Genomic DNA, 21,342 nt, shown 5'->3' on the forward strand with positions numbered 1-21,342 from the left:
AAGTTTGGGCTCTGACTATTTTTTTTTTTATTTATTTTTTCTCCTTCAACCACTGTGTGGTCATTTTTGCTGTGTGCTTTGGGTCATTGTCATGTTGGAAGGTAAACCTTCTTCCTATTGACAACTTCCTCACAGAGGGCAGTGGATTTTCCTCAAGAATTTTACGGTATTTTGCCACATCCATTATTCCTTCTATCTATCCTGACAAGTGCTCCAGTGCCTGCTGCAGAGAAACCCCCATAACAGGATATTACCACCTCCATGCTTTACTGTAGGTATGGTGTTATTTGGATGGTGAGCTGTATTGGATTTCCTCCAGACATATCTTTTGGTGTTGAGGCCAAATAATTAAATTTTAGTCTCATCTGACCATAACAACATTTTCCATGTGGCCTCAGAATCTCCTAGGTGTGTTATGGTAAAGTTCAGTCATGACTGCATGTGGCCTTTCTTGAGAAGTTACTTTTTTCTTGCAACCCTCCTATACAAGCCACATTCATGGAGAATTTGTGATATTGTTGTCAAATGCACACAATGGGGCCTATTTAACAAAGGTCTGTTGGACCTGATCCGACAGTGCAGATCAGGTCCGACAGACCCTTACTGAATGTGGAGAGCAATACGCTATCTGTATTCAGCATTGCACCAGCAGCTCTTGTGAGCTGCTGGTGGAACGCCATCCCCTGCAGATTTGCAGCCATTGGCCACCAGCAGAGGGTGTCAATCGACCTGATCGTATTTGATCGGGTTGAATTGCGGCAATGTCTGTCCACCTCCTCAGAGCAGGCGGACAGGTTATGGAGCAGCAGTCTTTAGACTGCTGCTTCATAACTGATGTTTCTGGCGAGCCTGCTGGCGAGCCAGAAACACGGGCCCTCAAGCTCCAACCGGAGCTTGATAAATGGGCCCCAATGACCTCTCTTTGTCATAAATTCCTGCAACTGCTTTAGAGTTGCTGTGGGCCTCTTTGTAGCCTCTCTGACTAGTTTCTTCTTGGCTCTATCATCCAGTTTGGAGCCACGCCTTGTTCCAGAGATGGTCTGTGTTGTACCAAATACCTTCCACTTCTTAATAATAGACTTTACTGTGCTTCTAGGCATTGATAAAGACTTTGATATTTTATTGTATCCATCTCCTGACTTGTGCCTGTCCACAACATTATCCCCAAGATCTTTTGACAGTGCCTTGCCTACCCATAGTAGATTGTTTGCTTTAGTTGCACTACCAGGGACTGAGATGCTCAAGGAAAGCTCTTTTCATGCTGAGCTAATCAACATGCTCACAGCTGATTACAGTTGAAGGTCAAATAACTTTGTGTGTGCCATTAAGAAGGGGATTAGCTACACCTGATTGAGTTTAGAAGTAATTTTAGGTGGGGGAGATCCTTTTTGAAACTCAGTTATTCTGTTTTTGAATTGTCTTTATTTTTGCCTGATATGTTGGTGTTATATCTTTCATTTGGATGTTATAAGTTGCACTGAGTAATTTCAAGTGAATAAACAAAAACTTTGTCTGTCTTTATTTCAGGCTGCAAAGCAACAAAAGGTAATTCTTTTCAAGCTGGGTGATTCTTTTCAATACCCACTGTAAAATCCATTTTTTTTTTATTTATGATACAGACAGAACATGCAATTTTAAACAACATTCCAATTTACTTCTATTATTATTATTTTTTTTCCATTCCTTGGTATCCTTTGTTGAAATGCTGGAAGGTAAGCTTAGCAGTGGGCACATGTCTTCAGCACTGCAGCAGTTTTGCATGAATGTTATAGTTTGAGCACTACATGACAGCACTTTTTTCTGATATGTAGTGCTACAGACATTTGCACGCTATGGGGCCGATTTATCAAGGCCCGAATGCAGCTGTTCCCGGGTGAGTCTTCAGGCAATAAACATAGCAGCATCTTTATTTTTTAATAAAATAACTGCACTTGGTGGGTGTGGTGTGTTGGGAAAAAAAAACGGCACTGAAAAGTGCCTTTACATTGCGGTCTATGGGAACTGTGTGTTCCCAGTAAATATATATATGTATATGCTTTTTTTATATATATATATATATATATATGTATATGCATATATATTTACATATATATATATATATATATATACATACAGGTGGCCCTCTGTTTACGCCAGGTCAATTTGCACCGTTTCAGAATAACAACCTTTTTTTTCAGTCATGTGACTGCTATTGAAAAGCATTGAAAAACAGTGCACTAATTAAAACAGCCAGTAGGTGGAGCTGTGTTGCAGCAAAGTTATGCAACTTAGCAGACTGAAATTAATCTGTGTACACAGAACAGACCTTAGCTATCGAGCAACAAGATCTAGCAGCTACTTCCCTATTATCTTCCTGTCCAGCTGCTTGAGGTGAGGGTGCCTAACTGTCTATTAATCACTCCAGATTGAAATGCATAGAATAGATGCAGACCCAATATTATCTAACATGCTAACAATGCAGAGAACTGTTTGCAGAAAAATGCAAGTAAAAAAAATTTTTTGTTCATTAAACTTAGTTTGATGATAATCTGTTGTGTGATTATTTAATTAGGCTTATAATGCTGTTTAGCATTTAAAGTCTTCATTTCAAAGCTTTAAAAATAATGTATTAGGTGTTACAATTTTGAGAGGGGCCTAGAATCTAACTCCCTTACTTCCTATTGACTTACATTATAAACTGGGTTTCAATTTACAACGGTTTGGATTTACAACCATTCCTTCTGGAACCTAACTCCGGCGTAAACTGAGGGCTACCTGTATATATTGTTGAAATTCGATTTACATAATAGAATATTGATAAGAATGACTATTCTTAAAAATTCTATTATCAAATGTTATAAATAGTTTTCGAATGTCCCTTTCGAATTCGAATGTCACTTTCGAATTCGAATGTGACATTCTAATTCGAATGTCACATTCGAAATTCGAATATTACATTTATTGAACACAAATGTACACTAGAAATACTATTTTGAATTTGAATGTCACATTTGAGTTAGAATATTACATTTATAAAACACAGTATTAGACTAGAAATACTATTTTGAATTTGAATGTCACATTCAAATTCGAATGTAGCATTCAAATTTGAATATTACATTTATTCAACACAGTTGTAGACTAGAAATACTAATTCAAATGTGACAGTTGAATTTGAATGTTACATTCGAATTTGAATATTAAAACACAGTATTAGACTAGAAATACTATTTCGAATTTGAATGTGACATTTGAATGTAGCATTCGAATCCAAATATCACATTTATTAAACATAGTTGTAGACTAGAAATACTTTTTCGAATTAGAATGGGACATTCAAATCCAATTGTGACATTCAAATTCGAAAATTACATTTAAAAAACACAGTATTAGACTAGAAATACTATTTTGAATTCAAATGTGAGATTCAAATTCAAATGTAGCATTCTAATTTGAATATTGAATTTATTAAACACAGTTGTAGACTAGAAATACTATTTCGAATTCGAATGTGTCACATTCGAATTTGAATATTACGTTTCAAAACTGAATGAATACATAGCTAAACATTCTATTATTCGAATGAATATTTTCGAATATTATTGAAAATGGGATGGGCGAATGTGTTTATATTCAAATACGAATGTTAGAACGAATGTTATTGTAGAAATTTGATAATATCAAATGTTATTTACAGTTTTCGAATGTCCCTTTCGAATTCAAATGTCCGTTTCGAAATTCTAATATTACATTTATTAAACACAGTTGTAGACTAGAAATACTATTTCGAATTTGAATGTGACATATGAATTTGAATGTCACATTCAAATTTGAATATTACATTTCAAAATTGAATGAATACATAGCTAAACATTCTATTATTCAAATTAATATTTTCGAATTTTATTGAAAAATTCTAAAATGAAAATTCTAAAATAGAATGTTATATAAACATTTGAAATTCGATTTGAACGAACGAATGTATCAGAAATTCATTTTAAATATCGACTTTTTAGAAATATTCACCCATCCCTTATATATATATATATATATATATATATATATATATATATATATATATATATATATATACAGTATATTTATATACAGTATATTTATGTGTTAATATGTGTATTTACATATATTGGCCCATAAATATATATGTATATAATCATATATATATTTTTAAGTTTGCTGCCATCGCTGTGCTACTTATCCCCTTTGCTGCACAATGTTCAGAACAAGGCTCCCATAGCCTATGGAAGCGCACTCTTGTGAGCGAAATGCTTTCCAGCGATGCAAACACAAGGTCAGGTTCGCATTGGTGAAAATTTGTAATACCAGCGCACATTAGCATGCACTGGTATTACACAAACAAGGACAAATATCTCTTTCACCTGTAATCTGGACCTATGTCAGACTTTACTGTAAGCTAGACATTACCAAGGAAAATGTTTATTAGTATGCTGTCATAGAAAAGAGATACGTTTCAACAAAGGATTCAACAGGAAGAACTAACTGAAAATATAAATAAACTGGATTTTTTTCTTCAGTTATATGCTCTGTCTGAATCATTAAAGTTTTGATTTACATATTCATTTAAGTTCACTATGTGAGTAACAAAAATAAAATGAAAAGCCCCTAGCACCGTTTCCTGTGACAAATACACTAGTCTTGTTAACTTCCTCTGATTTCAGATTGCATTGAATGGAAAATTAAAGTTATTTTTTTATATGTATATAACCTATTAAAAACTGGGTTGAAAAGATCTACTTATACATGGGCCTTACAATACTTACCGCAATCTCAGAGCTGTAGTTAACTGTTTTCCAAAAACAAAGCACTTCAAAAATACATTACAATTTACAATTACACTCATAATAGCACAATCAAATACAAATTATAGAAAAAAAGGCAAGAAAAGGGCTTAAACATAGAGATACATACAGATACATTGCTAAATATGTATTTGTATATAGTACAGTATATGTATATATGTATGTTTTTTTTACATTTGCTAATGCGAATATGCTATAATCTTTGCGCGATGGGAGTTTTCTTTCAACATTTTTTTTCCTCCATTGACTTCTATGGGGAATATGAAAATGAGCAAAAAGTTTGCGCAATAGTCAGGTGTTATTTTTTTTTCTCCTTTTTTTCTCCATTGATTTCTATAGGGGAATTAGCGCACACGATAATTTACGTTAGGATTTTTGCGCTAGTCGGGTTACCACTTGCAGAAAATAAGTTGTTTATTTTTACTTGTTATACGATTGCAACCTGACTAGCGCAACAAGCTTAATGCTAGTGAAGTTTTCGCAATTGCCAAAACCACTTTTACCATGGCACTTGTAATCTGGCCCATAGTGTTTAATCTTACATTTTTCAAAGCAGCTACTCATAATAATAATGTTGTACAGAGGATTGCTTCTATATTATATCCCAATACAATCATACAGGCGCCTGCTATTATCTAAACACCAGGTAACCTCCTAGCATGATACTCTATTATATATAGAGATTCTCCTACGAAATAGTATTACAGATATCACTCTCTGTGCAATCACATAAATTAAATTAAATGAAATTAGCCACCATTTGCAAACATTAAAACCAGGGTCCCCATTCACCCTTACCCTACATCTAGCATCTACGCTGGAATAGAAGTAAACATACATATACATGTCTACAGATGGATATGTATGTATGTATATACAGGTAGCCCTCAGTTTACGCCAGGGTAGGTTCCAGAAGGAATGGTTGTAAATCGAAACCGTTGTAAATTGAAATCCAGTTTATAATGTAAGTCAATGGGAAGTGAGGGAGTGAGGTTCAAGGCCCCTCTCAAAATTGGCATAAGTAACACCTAATACATTATTTTTAAAGCTTTGAAATGAAGACTTTAAATGCTAAAAAGAATTATAAACCTACTAAAATAATCACACAACACAGAATATATAATTAAACTAAGTTAAATGAACAAAAACATTTGCTAAACAGAATTATATACCTAATACAATAATCACACAACACAGACTTGACTTGCATATTTCTGCAAACAGTTCTTTCTATGCATTCCAATCTGGACTGATTTATAGACAGGAAGATCTTGTTCCTTTGCAAGCTGCTCGATAGCTCAGGTCTGGTTAAACTGATGAATTTTAGCTTGCTTGGCTTGCATATCTTTGCTGCAACACAAGCGGACAGCTCCAACTACTGGCTATTTTAATCAATGCACTGCTTCTCAATGCTTTTCAATAGCAGTCACATGACTGAAAAAAAGGTTGTTATTCTGAAACGGTGCAAATTGAACCGTTGTAAACCGAGGGCCACCTATATATATATATATATATATATATATATATATATATATATATATATATATATATATATATATATATGTGTGTGTGTGTGTGTGTACATATGTTTTTTTATGTATTTATATGTGTATATATGTATTTACAGATATATATGTATGTGTGTGTGTGTACATATGTTTTTTATGTATTTATATGTGTATATATGTATTTACAGACATATAAACACATACATACATATACATGTCTACAGATGGATATGTATGTATGTATATAAACACATACATACATATGTATACATATATGGACATATATAAATATATATATATATATATATATATATATATATGTGTGTGTGCATTAGAGCCCTTTGCAGTTAAGTAAAGGAAAACATGTAAAAGCATTTTTATGCAATATTCATTTTAATAAAGTGTTATACTGTGTATTTACTGTAAATATTTGAGATTCCAATATTCTGTTCTATGTATTTCTCAATAGATATTCCTATATATATATATATATATATATATATATATATATATATATATATATATATATATATATATATGTATATATCTATACCTATATATAATCATGTATATAAGTATAGGTATAGATATATAAACATCAGATATTTATATAAATATTTATTTATTAATAAATAGAACATATTCTGTTATGTGCAGAACATTGGAATGAGAAATATATTAATATTAATTAGTTAATTAGCGCTCCACTGGTAATCTACCCCTTAGATTTTTCCATAATAATCCAGGTTAAGTACATGATGTAAATGCAATGCATAGGGATTATTAAAAACACTAGCACTTACTCCAACTTAGTATCGCCAACACAATCCTTAAAGCTACAGAGCCCATCTGTGTTTTTTTAAAATTCTTCGGTTACAAGAAAAAAAAAGAATCAGACTCTGAAAAGAGAATTGATAGAAGTTAATTCATGGTATCATATTTATCTAATACAAATGAAAATAATGTTGTATTTACAAAGAACATCACTTTTCCTCCAATATCATTGGCCAACAGTTCAAATTTTATTAGCAGTTGATTGGTTACAAATGCTTTGTGACGTAATATAGAATGAAAAACTGTCTGTAGGCTTTAATTAAGATATTCAGCTAGATTACAAGTTTTGCGTTGCGGCTTGTAGCGCTGAAAATATGGCATTTTCAGCCATTACAAGTCTTGTCGGTATAGGTGTACCGCACACCTTTTAGCCTGTACCGCAACGTCAGTCCTGCACATGTAAAAATTAAGTTTTTTCATAGGATTCCCATAGCTCCACTATTAAGAGTTTTGCTTCTGGCTAAAAAGTGAGTGTTACAGCCTAAAACGACAAGATCCATACCTCCATCTAAAGTCAGTAGTTATGAGTTTTATGCTACAAAGCTGTAACATAAAACTCATAACTAAACTGCTACAAAGTACACTAAACACCCATAAACTACCTATTAACCCCTAAACCGAGGCCCTCCCGCATCGCAAACAATATAATAAATTTATTAACCCCTAATCGCTGCTACTAAATTTTTTTTATTAAACCCTATTCCTCCGATCCCTGACATCGTCACCACTATACTAAAGTTATAAACCCCTAAACCGCTGCCATCCTGCATAAAAAAACTCTATTAAATATTATTAACCCCTAATCTGCCGTCCCCCCACACCGCTGCTATAATAAACCTATTAACCCCTAAACCGCAAGCCCCCCACAACAAAATATACTAAAATAAACTATTAACCCCTAAACCAAAAGCCCCCCACATCAAAATAAACTAATTTAAACTATTAACTCCTAAACCGAAAGCCCCCCACAACAAAATAAACTAAAATAAACTATTAACCCCTAAACCTAACGACCACCTAACTTTATATAAAAATTACAGTTTCCCTAGCTTAAATTAAATTAAAACTTACCTGTCAAATTAAAAAAAATAATTTTAAACTAACAATGAAACTATTATAATTATTAAACTAAAATTAAACAAACTACCAATTAAATAAAACTAAACTACCAATAAAAAATCCTAACACTACTCTAAAAATTACAAAATGTATCTAATTTCAAAAGATAAAAACTAACTAAATTACAAAAAACAAAACACTAAATTACGAAAAATAACAAACAAATTATCAAAAATAAAAAAGAATTACACCTAATCTAATAGCCCTATCAAAATAAAAAAGCCCCCCAAAATAAAAAACCTAGCCTACAATAAACTACCATTGGCCCTTAAAAGGGCCTTTTGTGGGGCATTGCCCCAAAGATATCAGCTCTTTTACCTGTAAAAAAAATAAAACACACCCCCAGCAGTAAAACCCACCACTACCAATGGCCCTTAAAAGGACCTTTTGTGGGGCATTGCCCCAAAGATATCAGCTCCGTAAGAAGAGGAGCTCCGCATCGGGTATCTTCAGGATGAACCCGCTCCACGCCGGCTGGATGAAGATCGAAGAGGTCGTCTGGATGAAGACTTCTTGCCGCATGGATGAGGACTTTGCCGGCTTGATGGACTTCAACAACTGTAAGTGGATAGTCTTGGGGTTAGTGTTAGGTTTTTTTTAAGGTTTTTTGGGGTGTTTTTTTTAAGGGCAATGCCCATATAAATGCCCTTTTCAGTGTAATGGTTAGCTTAGGTTATTATAGAGTTAGGGTTTTTATTTGGGGGGGTTGTTTGGGTGGTGGGTTTTACTGTTGGGGGGGTGTTTGTATTTTTTTACAGGTAATAGAGCTGATATCTTTGGGGCAATGCCCCACAAAAGGTCCTTTTTTAAAAAATTAAAAGAGCTATTTTTTCCCAAGGCAATGACCTACAAAAGGCCCTTTTAAGGGTCCTTGGTAGTTTGGGGTGGGGGTTTGTATAGTGTTAGGGGGTGTTTGTATTTTTTTTAAAGTAAAAGAGCTGTTGATCTCAGGGCAATGCTCTACAAAAGGCCCTTTTAAGCCCCCCCCCCCCCCCCAAATGGCCCTTTTAAGGACCCTTGGTAGTTTGGGGGGTGGGTGTTTGTAATAGTGTTAGGGGGTGTTTGTATTATTTTTAAAGTAAAATAGCTGTTTATATCAGGGCAATGCCCTACAAAAGGCCCTTTTAAGGGCCCCCCAAAAGGCCCTTTTAGTGTAAGTAAGGTTAGGTTTTATTTGACAGGTAAGTTAGTATTTATTTTAATTAGGTAGTTAGTAAATAGTTAATAACTATTTACTAACTAGTCTACCTAGTTAAAATAAATACAAACTTACCTGTGAAATAAAAATAAAACGTAAGCTAGCTACAATGTAACTATTAGTTATATTTTAGCTAGCTTTGGTTTTATTTTACAGGTGTTTAATTTTAAATAGGAATTATTTAGTTAATAATTGTAAATTTAATTTAGATTTAATTATGTTAAAGTTAGGGGGGTTAGGTTTAGGGTTAGGTTTAGGGGTTAATATAGTTTAATTTAGCTTGTTGCGATGTGGAGGGGCTGGCAGTTTAGGGGTTAATAGGTTTATTTAGTTAATAATTGTAAATTTAATTTAGCTATATTTTTATTATTTTTTTTTATTGTTAAAGTTAGGGGGTGTTAGGGTTAGGGTTACATTATGGTTACGTTAGGGTTAGGTTTAGGGGTTAATATAGTTTAATTTAGCTTTTTGCGATGTGGGGGGCTGGCGGTTTAGGGGTTAATAAATGAAGTATAGTGGCGGCGATATCGGGAGCGGCAGATTAGGGGTTATTAATTTTATTTATGTGGCAGCGATATCGATGGCGGCAGATTAGGGGTTAATAACTGTAGGCAGGCGTTGGCGATGTTGAGGGCAGCAGATTAGGGGTGTTTAGACGTAGGGTTTATGTTAAGGTGTTAGGTTTAAACTGTATTTTAATTTCCTCATAGACATTAATGGGGCTGCGTTACAGAACGTTTGTTTCCGCGATCGCATTTGATATTTATTTATTTTTTGTCCGGCTCTCCCCATTGATGTTTATGGGGAAATCATGCACGAGCACGTCAAACACAGCACTCTGATTGTGCACGTTATGGAGCTCAACGCAACCATATTGCACGCAAAAGGCGTATGTTTGCAAACTTGTTTTAGCAGCGCTATAGAAAATTAAATAACGTAACTTTTGTTGCATTTGTTAATTTCTCTATAGCGCTCAGAACTCGTAATCTATCTGATTGTCTGTAAATTAAGAGGCTGGTACCATACAATCCCAAAGAGTAACTGAGAAGAGCTAATGTTTTCTGTAACACATGCTGCTAAATACTTTATAATGAATTAAATCCCTCCCCTAGTTTACCCCACAAACATGCAATGAATTGGTGATGCAGCTGCTTATAGTATGAATAACCCCCTTACTGAGTTTAACCAGCATTAAAGGAACATGAAAGGAACCTTTTTAATTTTTTGATTAGAATAGCGTGTGCAATGTTAAACAACATTCCAATTTACTTCTATTATCAATTTTACTTTGTTCTCTTGGTATCTTTAATTGAACAGCATACCTAGATAGACTCAACAACGTGTTCTGAGCGCTATATGGTAACAGTGTTTACAACCATGTTTATCATTGTTATTAACATTGTTTCAAATTCTGTTGCCATAAAGAATTTAAGACAGGCTCTTCAAAAAGGCATTCCAAGAGAATAAATTACTTTTGATAATATAAGTACATTTCAAAGTTGTTGTTTTTTGTTTTAAATTGTGCAAGCTGTCTGAATCATGGATGCTTAACTTTGAGTTGTATGTTCCACCAAAGATTCTTACAAATAAACTCACACAAAAAAAGAAAATAAGTTAAATATATGAACAGATGTGTACTTGGCTCTTTTTTCCCCTGAATATACTTACTAGTCAACAAAGCAAATAATACTGAACAAGATTCCTATACTCTGTATATGCTCTTTTGTATTAAAACACAATACATTCCCTCTATGAGTTATGTTACTATACTTTCTTAAACACATCATAACTTCTAACCTGTTGCATTATTTTAGATATATCTTTATATACAAATAATAGGAAAAACACACAAATTATTATACACAAACTGAAAATATAAAAAGTATGGAAAGATCTCACCATTTATCCTGATATTTCTTGAAGTACAATGTTAAAATGCTCATCCAAAAGTAAATATGTGGATGATTTTGAGTGTATTCTATTTGCTGGCCCAAGGAGGAAGTTGATACAGCTCATAATAGAATTTCACACTTTACTTTGTGGTTAATGCTGACAAAAGGTTTAAACAAAGGCACAAATAGTAAATAGATATATTAGAAGATATATGTACCCACAGGTACAGTGATGTCTAACATCAGTTAAATGTCCTTATTTCACATCCTGTAAAGATTAAGGTCTTGCTCAAATTCTAGTTTATTTAGTAATATGTTTAAAAAAAAACAAAAACTTCCTAGACTATAATGGAAAACTGTGTTGTTATTACCACAATGGGCATTTAAGTTCGACATTTATTTCCTATAAAATATTTAATTATACATCATCAACTAAGTAGAAAAAGAAACACCCTTTTCCCCTGTAAGCTTGAGGCTTATATAGTTGTTCTCCCTAATCCTGGGAAATCTATTTTAAATTCCCCAAATTGCCACCCCATATCCTTAATAAACACAGATGTAAAAATGTAGTCAAAATCAATACTTCTCACCTAAACCAAATTTGGCCTCAGCTAATTCACCCATACCAGACAGGATTTTCTCAGGCTTCAAGACAATATTGTCATAGCCCTCTGTCACACCCATGCCTGGGATTGATACCTGGGGGCCGATTTATGAAAATGCGAGTGGACATGATACTGTCATGGCAGTGAATTCAAGGCATACACCTTTAATTCCTACTTATGTTGTTAAAATGCTGCTCACAGATAAACTAGTGACAACGTGGTACCAATATAACAGACTGAGGTGTGAGGTTAACCTTGTTATATACCTATAAGACGTTAGTATAGTTTTTGTGACAAGCAGATTTCCCTCTATACTGAAATGGAAACCTTGTCTTAATATAGCCCCTCCGGTAGTCACAGAGTTAATAGATCAAGAGTGTTATACACTTAGCGCCTGCTAAATACAGACCTCTGGCTTTGATATGTTAACACCTAGTTGTCAACTGTGAAAATAGAAAATCAATCAGAAATATACCAAAGCGCCACCCTGGTGGAGGCTGGGTCTATAAGTGAGACAATGTATAAGTGCCAAAGGTTACAATGGTCATTAAATGTAATTTATTAGACAAATAAGTTTAAAAACAAATGGTTTAAAAACATGAATCTGTTTAAAAACAACGATAATAATTCAATACAATAAGCATAAAAACAATAGAGCATTAAACATTAAAACAAGTGGACCTGCAGGTTCCAAATGTCTAATACACAGAATATCTTGGTAATAAGCAGTGTTATTGGTGACAATGTTAAGTCACAGGTGGTTAAAAAAACGGTAATTGTAATGGATGGCTCACAATATGGTTTTAGTTATGTGTTTAACATCAAATTCCCTAAACCATAAACGAACTGCGAATTAAAACGGTGAAAAAGACAATACAAGTAGTGAATTTATATGTGTGGGTTGTCAAATATCCAAACTAGTGGAAAAAAATAATCATCATAACCAAACTATTGAGTGAAAAAATATATAATCAAGGCTGGTGAAAAAAAAATAATAATATTCAAAATCAAAATTCAAAGTCCAAAAAAATATAATTCCAAGTTCAAAAATACTCCAAACTAAATGATGATATTAAAATCGTGTTCAAATGATAAATCCGTGTGTAGTGTGTGGTTAGTAAAAAATAATGTGTCCTTTAAAACAAAGAAAAAATGATGTGTCTTTTTAACACGATAAGGCAGAGAAACCAGATAAAATGATATAGGCTTAAAATAATGTTAAATAGTGGTCTAGATATCCCAACTTCAGTGGTGTGTGTAAATAGCAGCTTCCATGTTCTGTATAGGAGTTTTGTGTGATCTTCTTTAGCATAAAAAATTCTGTAAAAGGAAAAATATATAATGGTATTGATTGTTTTAAAAAAGTAATATACTTGAAAATATGCTTACGCTTGATAAAGGTCACAGTTAGACCGAAACGCGTCGACTGGTATGCATATTTTCAAGTATATTACTTTTTTAAAGCGATCTATACCATTATATATTTTTCCTTTTACAGAAGGACTGCTTAGAAATATCGTCTGAAACCTATTTATTATTTTTTATGCTAAAGAAGATCACACAACACTCCTATACAGAACATGGAAGCTGCTATTTACACACACCACTAAAGTTGGGATATCTTGACCACTATTTAACATTATTTTAAGCCTATATCATTTTATCTGGTTTTTCAGCCTTATTGTGTTAAAAAGACACATCATTTTTTCTTTGTTTTATAGGACACATTATTTTTTACTAACCACACACTACACACGGATTTATCATATGAACACGATTTTAATATCATCATTTAGTTTGGAGTATTTTTGAACTTGGAATTATATTTTTTTGGACTTTGATTTTTTGGACTTTGAATTTTGATTTTGAATATTATTATTTTTTTCCACCAGCCTTGATTATATATGTTTTCACTCAATAGTTTGGTTATGATGATTATTTTTTTCCACTAGTTTGGATATTTGACAACCAACACACATATAAATTCACTACTTGTATTGTCTTTTTCACTGTTTTAATTCGCAGTTTGTTTATGGTTTAGGGAAGTTGATGTTAAACACATAACTAAAACCATATTGTGAGCCATCCATTACAATTACCATTTTTTAACCACCTGTGACTGTTAACATTGTCACCAATAACACTGCTTATTACCAAGATATTCTGTGCATTAGACATTTGGAACCTGCAGGTCCACTTGTTTTAATGTTTAATGCTCTATTGTTTTTATGCTTATTGTATTGAATTACTATTGTTGTTTTTAAACAGATTCATGTTTTTAAACCATTTGTTTTTAAACTTATTTGTCTAATAAATTACATTTAATGACCATTGTAACCTTTGGCACTTATACATTGTCTCACTTTTAGACCCAGCCTCCACCAGGGTGGCGCTTTGGTATATTTCTGATTGATAGTCACAGAGTTAATATCAGGACTCTGAGAACAATGCGGTAGGCGTGATAGAGTCTTACCTGCAGCTTGGCTCAATCTGAGTTACCCCGGAGATGGTGGAGCGGGTAAGGAGGTGCGGGTTGCTGGGAAGACTCAAGGAGAATCGTCTGGTAAACGCTATTATACAGACTGTAGGAGAAGTGCTGCAGGCAGTAGTTGATGACGTCAGCCGACCTCCATGGGACACAGAGATGCTGATTTCGGCAGGAAGGGATGCATAGAGCGGAGCAGCAAGAAACAAGTAACAGGGTGCTGCACAGGGCAAGGCAGAAGGAAGTTTCTTTCTACCTGGACGGCTAGGGAGAAGGTAGATGGAGACGTTAGGCCTCCTCATTACTTCAATAAAACAGCAATGACTGGTAGTAGGCAGCGTCTTAAGTAGAGGTAGGAGGTTAAAGGACAAGAAGAAGTTAAAGAGCCAGCAAGACCTGACAGATACGATGTAGCGTACCATGTCCGCCGGACATCGATAAATACGCATACACTTTCAGCATTTATCATTGCACAAGCAGTTCTTGTGAACTGCTTGTGCAATGCTACCTCCTGCAGAATCGCGGCCGCTAGCAGGGGGTGTCAATCAGTCCGATTGTATAGGATTGGGCGGATTGATGTCCGCAGCCCCAGAGCAGGCGGACAAGTTATGGAGCAGTGGTCTGTAAACCACTGCTTTATAAGTGCTGTTTCAGGTGAGCCTGAAGGCTCGCGTGGTAACAGGGGCCTCAAGCTCCATTTAGAGCTTAATAATTCGGCCCCCTGGTCTCTATGTTCTTGAACCTGTAGCTTTTCTATTGGCTTTTTTCTGAGCCAACTGAGAGCTCTGGCTCAACCTGATTATTTCAGAGAAATGCTGCCTGCACTGGCTGGCTATTTAGGGCCACATGCAGGTGGTTTTCTAATCAGCTTTGGTCTATTTAAGGCTGCTGTGCATTGAACTCCTTGCCCTGACTGAGCCTCTCTCTTGGTTTGTGCCTCTGTTTATATCTGAACCTAGAGAAGAAAAAAAAACAATGAGAGCACTAAGTCTCTCAAGGGGGCGCTATATCCTAAAAAGTGACAATTTGTATGTATCAAAATAAGCATACAGATAATGAGGCCGAATTATCAAGCCGTTAACTATGCTGCATTCGATGGCACCAATACGCTCGCCTAACATTGCCTAACATCGTGGCCGCGGACCTGAATACACTCTCCTTATTAATAAAAAAAAGCTGTCAAAAAGCCGCGCACCAAGTACGGGGCAATGAGCAGCGGACTGTTGTTAACTAGCAGTCATCGATCTCGCTGCTATTCGGCTTTTTCCCAACATTATTTATTTCCTGTCACTAAACACCGCTACCATATTAAAATGTTTAACCCCTACCCCGCTGCTCCTGGACCCCGCCGCAACTAAATAAAGTTATTAACCCCCATCCTGCTGCTCCTGGAGCCCACCGCAACTCTAATAAAGTTATTAACCCCTATCCCTCCGCTCCCGGAGCCCACCCCAACTCTAATAAAGTTATTAACCCCTATTCCGCCACTCCTGGACCCCTCCGCGACTAAATAAATGTATTAACCCCTAAACCCCTGGCCTCCCACATCACTACCACTTACTAAACCTATTAACCCCTAAACTGCCAGCCCCCACATCGCCATAAACTAAATTAAGCTATTAATCCCTAAACCTAACAGCCCGCTAACTTTACATTAAATATTAACTCATCCCTGTCTTATAATAAATTTAAACTTACCTTTAGAATTAAAATAAACTATATTAAACTACTAATTAACCTACCCCAACTATTATCTTACAATTACATTAAACTATATTAAACTAATAATTAATCTACCCTAACTATTATACTAAAATTACATAAAACTAAAAATTAAATTAACTATATTACATTTCTAAAAACCTAACTATAATATTGGTTATGTTTATATTTAAATCTACTATTAAAAATTACTAAGTTACAAAAAAAATAACAACTAAGTTACACAAAATAAAAAAAACCTGTTACACAAAATAAATAACACTGATACACAAAATAAAAAATAAATTATCAAATATTTAGACTAATTACACCTAATCTAATAGCCCTATTAAAATAAAAAAGCCCCCTCAAAATAAAATAAAAAAAACCTAGCCTACACTAAACTACCAATGGCCCTTAAAAGGGCCTTTTGCGGGGCATTGCCCCAAAGAAATCAGCTCTTTTACCTGTTAAAAAAAAATACTAATATCCCCCCAACAGTAAAACCCACCACCCAAACAACCAACTCCCCCAAATAAAAACCTATCTAAAAAACCTCAGCTCCCCATTGCTCTGAAAATGGCATTTGTTTGGGCATTGCCCTTAAAAGGGCATTCAGCTCTTTTACTGCCCAAAGTCCCTAACCTAAAATTAAAACCCACTTAGTAAACCCTTAAAAAAACCTAACACTAACCCCCCGAAGATCCACTTACAGTTTTCGAAGACCGGACATCCATCCTCATCCAAGCGGCAGAAGTCCTCATCGAAGCCGGCAGAAGTCTTCATCCAAGCGGGCAGAAGTCTTCATCCAGACAGCATCTTCTATCTCCAACCATCCGGCGCGGAGCGCTCAATCTTCAAGACATCCGGCGCGGAGCATCCTCTTCTTATGATAAATCTTGAAAAATGACGTTTCCCTTTAAATGATGTCATCCAAGATGGCGTCTCTTACATTCCGATTGGCTGATAAAATTCTATCAGCCAATGGGAATTAAAGGGGGAAAATCCTATTGGCTTTTGCAATCAGCCAATAGGATTGAGCTTTCATCCTATTGGCTGATTCATTCTTCAAGATTCATCGTAAGAAGAGGATGCTCCTCGCTGGATGTCTTGAAGATGCACCCGCTCCGCGCCGGATGGATGAAGATAGAAGATGCCGTCTGGATGAAGACTTCTGCCCACTTGGATGAAGACTTTGGCCCGCTTGGATGAAGACTTCTGCTGACCTCGATGAGGACTTCTGCTGCTTGGATTAGGATGGATGTCCGGTCTTCGAAAACAGTAAGTGGATCTTCGGGGGTTAGTGTTAGGTTTTTTTAAGGGTTTATTGGGTGGGTTTTAATTTTAGGTTAGGGACTTTGGGCAGTAAAAGAGCTAAATGCCCTTTTAAGGTCAATGCCCATACAAATGCCCTTTTCAGGGCAATGGGTGCTTAGGTTTTTTGGATAGGTTTTTATTTGGGGGGTTTGGTTGTTTTACTGTTGGGGGGTGTTTGTATTTTTTTTACAGGTAAAAGAGCTGATTTCTTTGGGGCAATGCCCCGCAAAAGGCCCTTTTAATGGTCATTGGTAGTTTATTGTAGGCTAGGGTTTTTTTATTTTGGGGGGACTTTTTATTTTGAAAGGGCTATTAGATTAGGTGTAATTAGTTTAAATATTTGATCATTTCTTTTTTATTTTGTGTAATTTAGTGTTTTTTATTTTTTGTAACTTAGTTGTTATTTTTTTGTAACTTAGTAATTTTTAATTGTAGATTTAAATAATTTGAGTAGGGTTAGGTTTTTTTTTTTTTTAAACAAGTTTTTATTGAGGTATACAGTCAAGAGGATACAACAAGATAGACATCACTCAGCTATAAAATGTTCACAGGCTTATTAGCCAGTCAAACCAAGATAACAAGCAGAACAGGTAACAAGGTATACAAATAAGGTCATTGTAACATGCTGAGTCCAATGAGTGGAGCAGATGGAGCGGCTTAATGTTATGTGGTAGTTCTTGTTATCACCGCTCCATTAACAATTATGATTCATGTCATATCCTCAAGCTAAAAGAAAAAAGTGTTTACTTTTTTAAATAAGAAATAACCATTTTGCATAATACCGGTGAATAGTTACTTTTTCTTTTTTGATCCAGAAGAGTCTGGAGGAAAAGTACAACTAAGAAGAAGCAAGTAGTAAATAGAGAGAGCAAAAAGAGGGAGAGAGGGAGAAGAGAAGAAAAAAAAAAAAAAAAGGGTTAGGTTTTTAAATATGTAATATAGTTAATTTAATTTTTAGTTTAATGTAATTTTAGTATAATAGTTAGGGTAGGTTAATTAATAGTTTAATATAGTTTAATTTAATTTTAGTATAATAGTTATGGTAGGTTAATTAATAGTTTAATATAGTTTAATGTAAGTTTAGTATAATAGTTAGGGTAAGTGAATTAATAGTTTAATATAGTTTATTGTAATTTTAGTATAATAGTTAGGGTAGGTTAATTAATAGTTTAATATAGTTTATTTTAATTCTACAGGTAAGTTTAAATTTATTATAAGATAGGCATGAGGTAATTTTAATGTAAAGTTAGTGGGTTGTTAGGTTTAGGGGTTAATATCTTAATTTAGTTTATGGCGATGTAGGGGACTGGCGGTTTAGGGGTTAATCGGTTTAGTTAGTGGTAGTGATATGGGAGGTCAGGGGATTAGGGATTAATAATTTTATTACAGTGGCGGCAGGGTCCGGGAGCGTCGGGATAGGGGTTAATATATTTATTTAGTTGTGGTGGGCTCCGGGAGAGGCGAAATAGGGGTTAATATATTTATTTAGTTGTGGCAGGGTCCGGGAGCGGCGGAATAGGGGTTAGTATATTTATTTAGTTGCGGTGGGCTCTGGGAGGGGCGGGATAGGGGTTAATAACATTATGTAGGTGGCGGCGATGACGGGGCGGAAGATTAGGGGTGTTTAGACTCGGGGCTTATGTTAGGGTATTAGGTGTAAACGTGACTTTCATTCTAGCATAGAAATCAATGGGATATCTGGCAGCATCGAACATAAGCTTTTGTTGCTTTTAGACTCCCATTGATTCCTATGGAATCTGCGGCCTCCAGGGTGGTGGATTGAAAACCAGGTACACTGGGCAGGAATAGTGGCGAGCGTACCTGTTAGAAATTTGATAACTTGCAAAAGTTGTCAGATAGTGCCGAATTTGTATTCGGAACATCTGCAATGACGTAAGCATCGATCTGTGTCGGATTGAGACCGGCGGATTGTATGTTACATCACAAATTTCAACTTTTGCCGGTCTGTAGGCTTTGATAAATGGGTCGAATCAAGCTCGCTACAATTACACTGCGGAATTCCAGTGTATTTGCGGTTGACAACTTGATAAATGTCCCTCATGGTATGTATCTAAAATCTATAATATGCATCTAAGATCTACGGATATATGTAGCAAGCAAATGCAAGTGATTTATACAGATATTATTAACACAATATTTCTAATACAAAATGCTAACAAAATCAAACACTCTAAAACCAAATATCAGGTAATGTCAAATGTAAGAGTGTGATAAAAAAAAGTCCTGTATACAAATAGGAGAGAAAGAAACTAGGTAATATATACTTTTTATACTAGGAAAGTCCTTGGACTCTTTTTCCTTCTTTTAGGCTCCTTTTGGTATGCACAATTCAGATGCATAAGAAAATAATGGTATATCTATACCATTATATTTTTATGCCTGAGGAAACTGCTGTACTAGCGGAGAAACGCGTTGCATTTTTTTGTGGCTCTGAATGAATGTTTAAACCCTCAAATTTTAAAACAATTGTTTTTTCCCTAAAACAGTTTTATATTAAACATTCTTTTGATGTTTTAACACATGCCACTGGTCTACATGTGTAAAATCTTGCCTACTTGACCTTTTGGAAGGGAGCTGATCACCACTGTGCAGTGAGCTGGAGCACTGAGAGTCTCCAGAACGCGCCTATCAGCATAACAGAGTGCTGCTGCATATCGTGAGTACCCTCTAGGCATATGATACTGCACAGTTTATTAGAAAACATATGCACATGAAGCTGCCGATTCTGTTTGCGCTCAACAAATAACCGATAATAATAATAATAAAGCACCCTCTGCTTTGTTTGTCTAAGATTTTTATATCTGAACCTGTTGGCTGTTTTGCTAGTTTGTAACCCAAATTGCTCCACATAATTTGCCTTTGTGTGTTTCCTAGATTGAATGATTCCAAGATGTTTTGACCCCTTAGCTTGGTCTTATACTCTGCTTCCTGATTATTGATGCAGTACTTTGCTGCCCATGTGGATTCTCACCTTGGCTTGCCTGACCTTGCTACATTTAGTGAACATATTACTAGTTCTAGTATGGGCTCACAGTTTTACCCAGGTGTGGGATATCCACCAAACCAGCCTGGGGTTTTATTCAACTCAGCTGAGGCCCACAAACACAAACTGTAGGGTGCAATCCATGCCCTCTGTCAAGTGTCTGCAGTATTCAGCCACTGGCAAATGTCTGAAGTGTTGAGTTTTAACCAAATGTCTGCAATATCCAGTCTCTGCCACAAGTCTACAGTCTTCAGCCTCTGCCATGGGTCTCACAAGATTTTCCAGCGCTCCGAAATAAAACGTATAATTCTTTATTGAAGATCCATAAAAACAGAAGGCTATTGTAGTCCATGTAAAAACAGACACAGGAAAAGAGGAAACACAGCCCCCACAGCATCAGATGCATTTCATGCCGCTAGGGCACTTGTTCACTAATATTTTGTTAGGGACCGGTAGTTAGCTTATATTGCTTTAATGAGCCAATCAAAATTATAGATGATTTAATTGATTTTTAACCCCTTAGAATATGTTTAAAAAATACAACAGAGCATACAAACTGTATATACAGATGACATAATGCAATATAAAATCCTTTGAAAAGCACAAAATATAATATAAATGTGCAACCTATACAAAAAAGAGTGTCATACCTATTATCATTAATATTATTAACACATTGTAAGAGTATCTATCACTCAATATATCAAAATGAGGCGTTTAGTCTAGCTTTAACAAACAGATTGACATCCATCTGATAATTTAAACCAAATGGAATCCTGGTTTTTAGATGGAAAATGCAAAAAACTTCTCTTTCATCTAATTTTGACTCCCTGTCACCACCTCTTGGATGTTTAGAAACAAC

At 35.0% G+C, this 21,342-nt stretch overlaps 1 long non-coding RNA gene across 1 annotated transcript in view; it reads right to left on the reverse strand.

The window, feature by feature from the left end:
- LOC128638172 (uncharacterized) overlaps positions 1–11,447 on the reverse strand; it is a 30,167-nt gene extending 18,720 nt beyond the window's left edge. The window contains exons 1-2 of the long non-coding RNA XR_008399055.1: positions 11,376–11,447; positions 7,129–7,224 (exon numbers count right to left, since the gene is read on the reverse strand). This is a non-coding gene — a long non-coding RNA (uncharacterized LOC128638172). The remainder of the gene's footprint in view (positions 1–7,128; positions 7,225–11,375) is intronic.
- Positions 11,448–21,342: the final 9,895 nt, after the last annotated feature.

The sequence above is a fragment of the Bombina bombina genome, chromosome 8 (assembly GCF_027579735.1).
Source record: "Bombina bombina isolate aBomBom1 chromosome 8, aBomBom1.pri, whole genome shotgun sequence".
Taxonomy (NCBI): domain Eukaryota; kingdom Metazoa; phylum Chordata; class Amphibia; order Anura; family Bombinatoridae; genus Bombina; species Bombina bombina.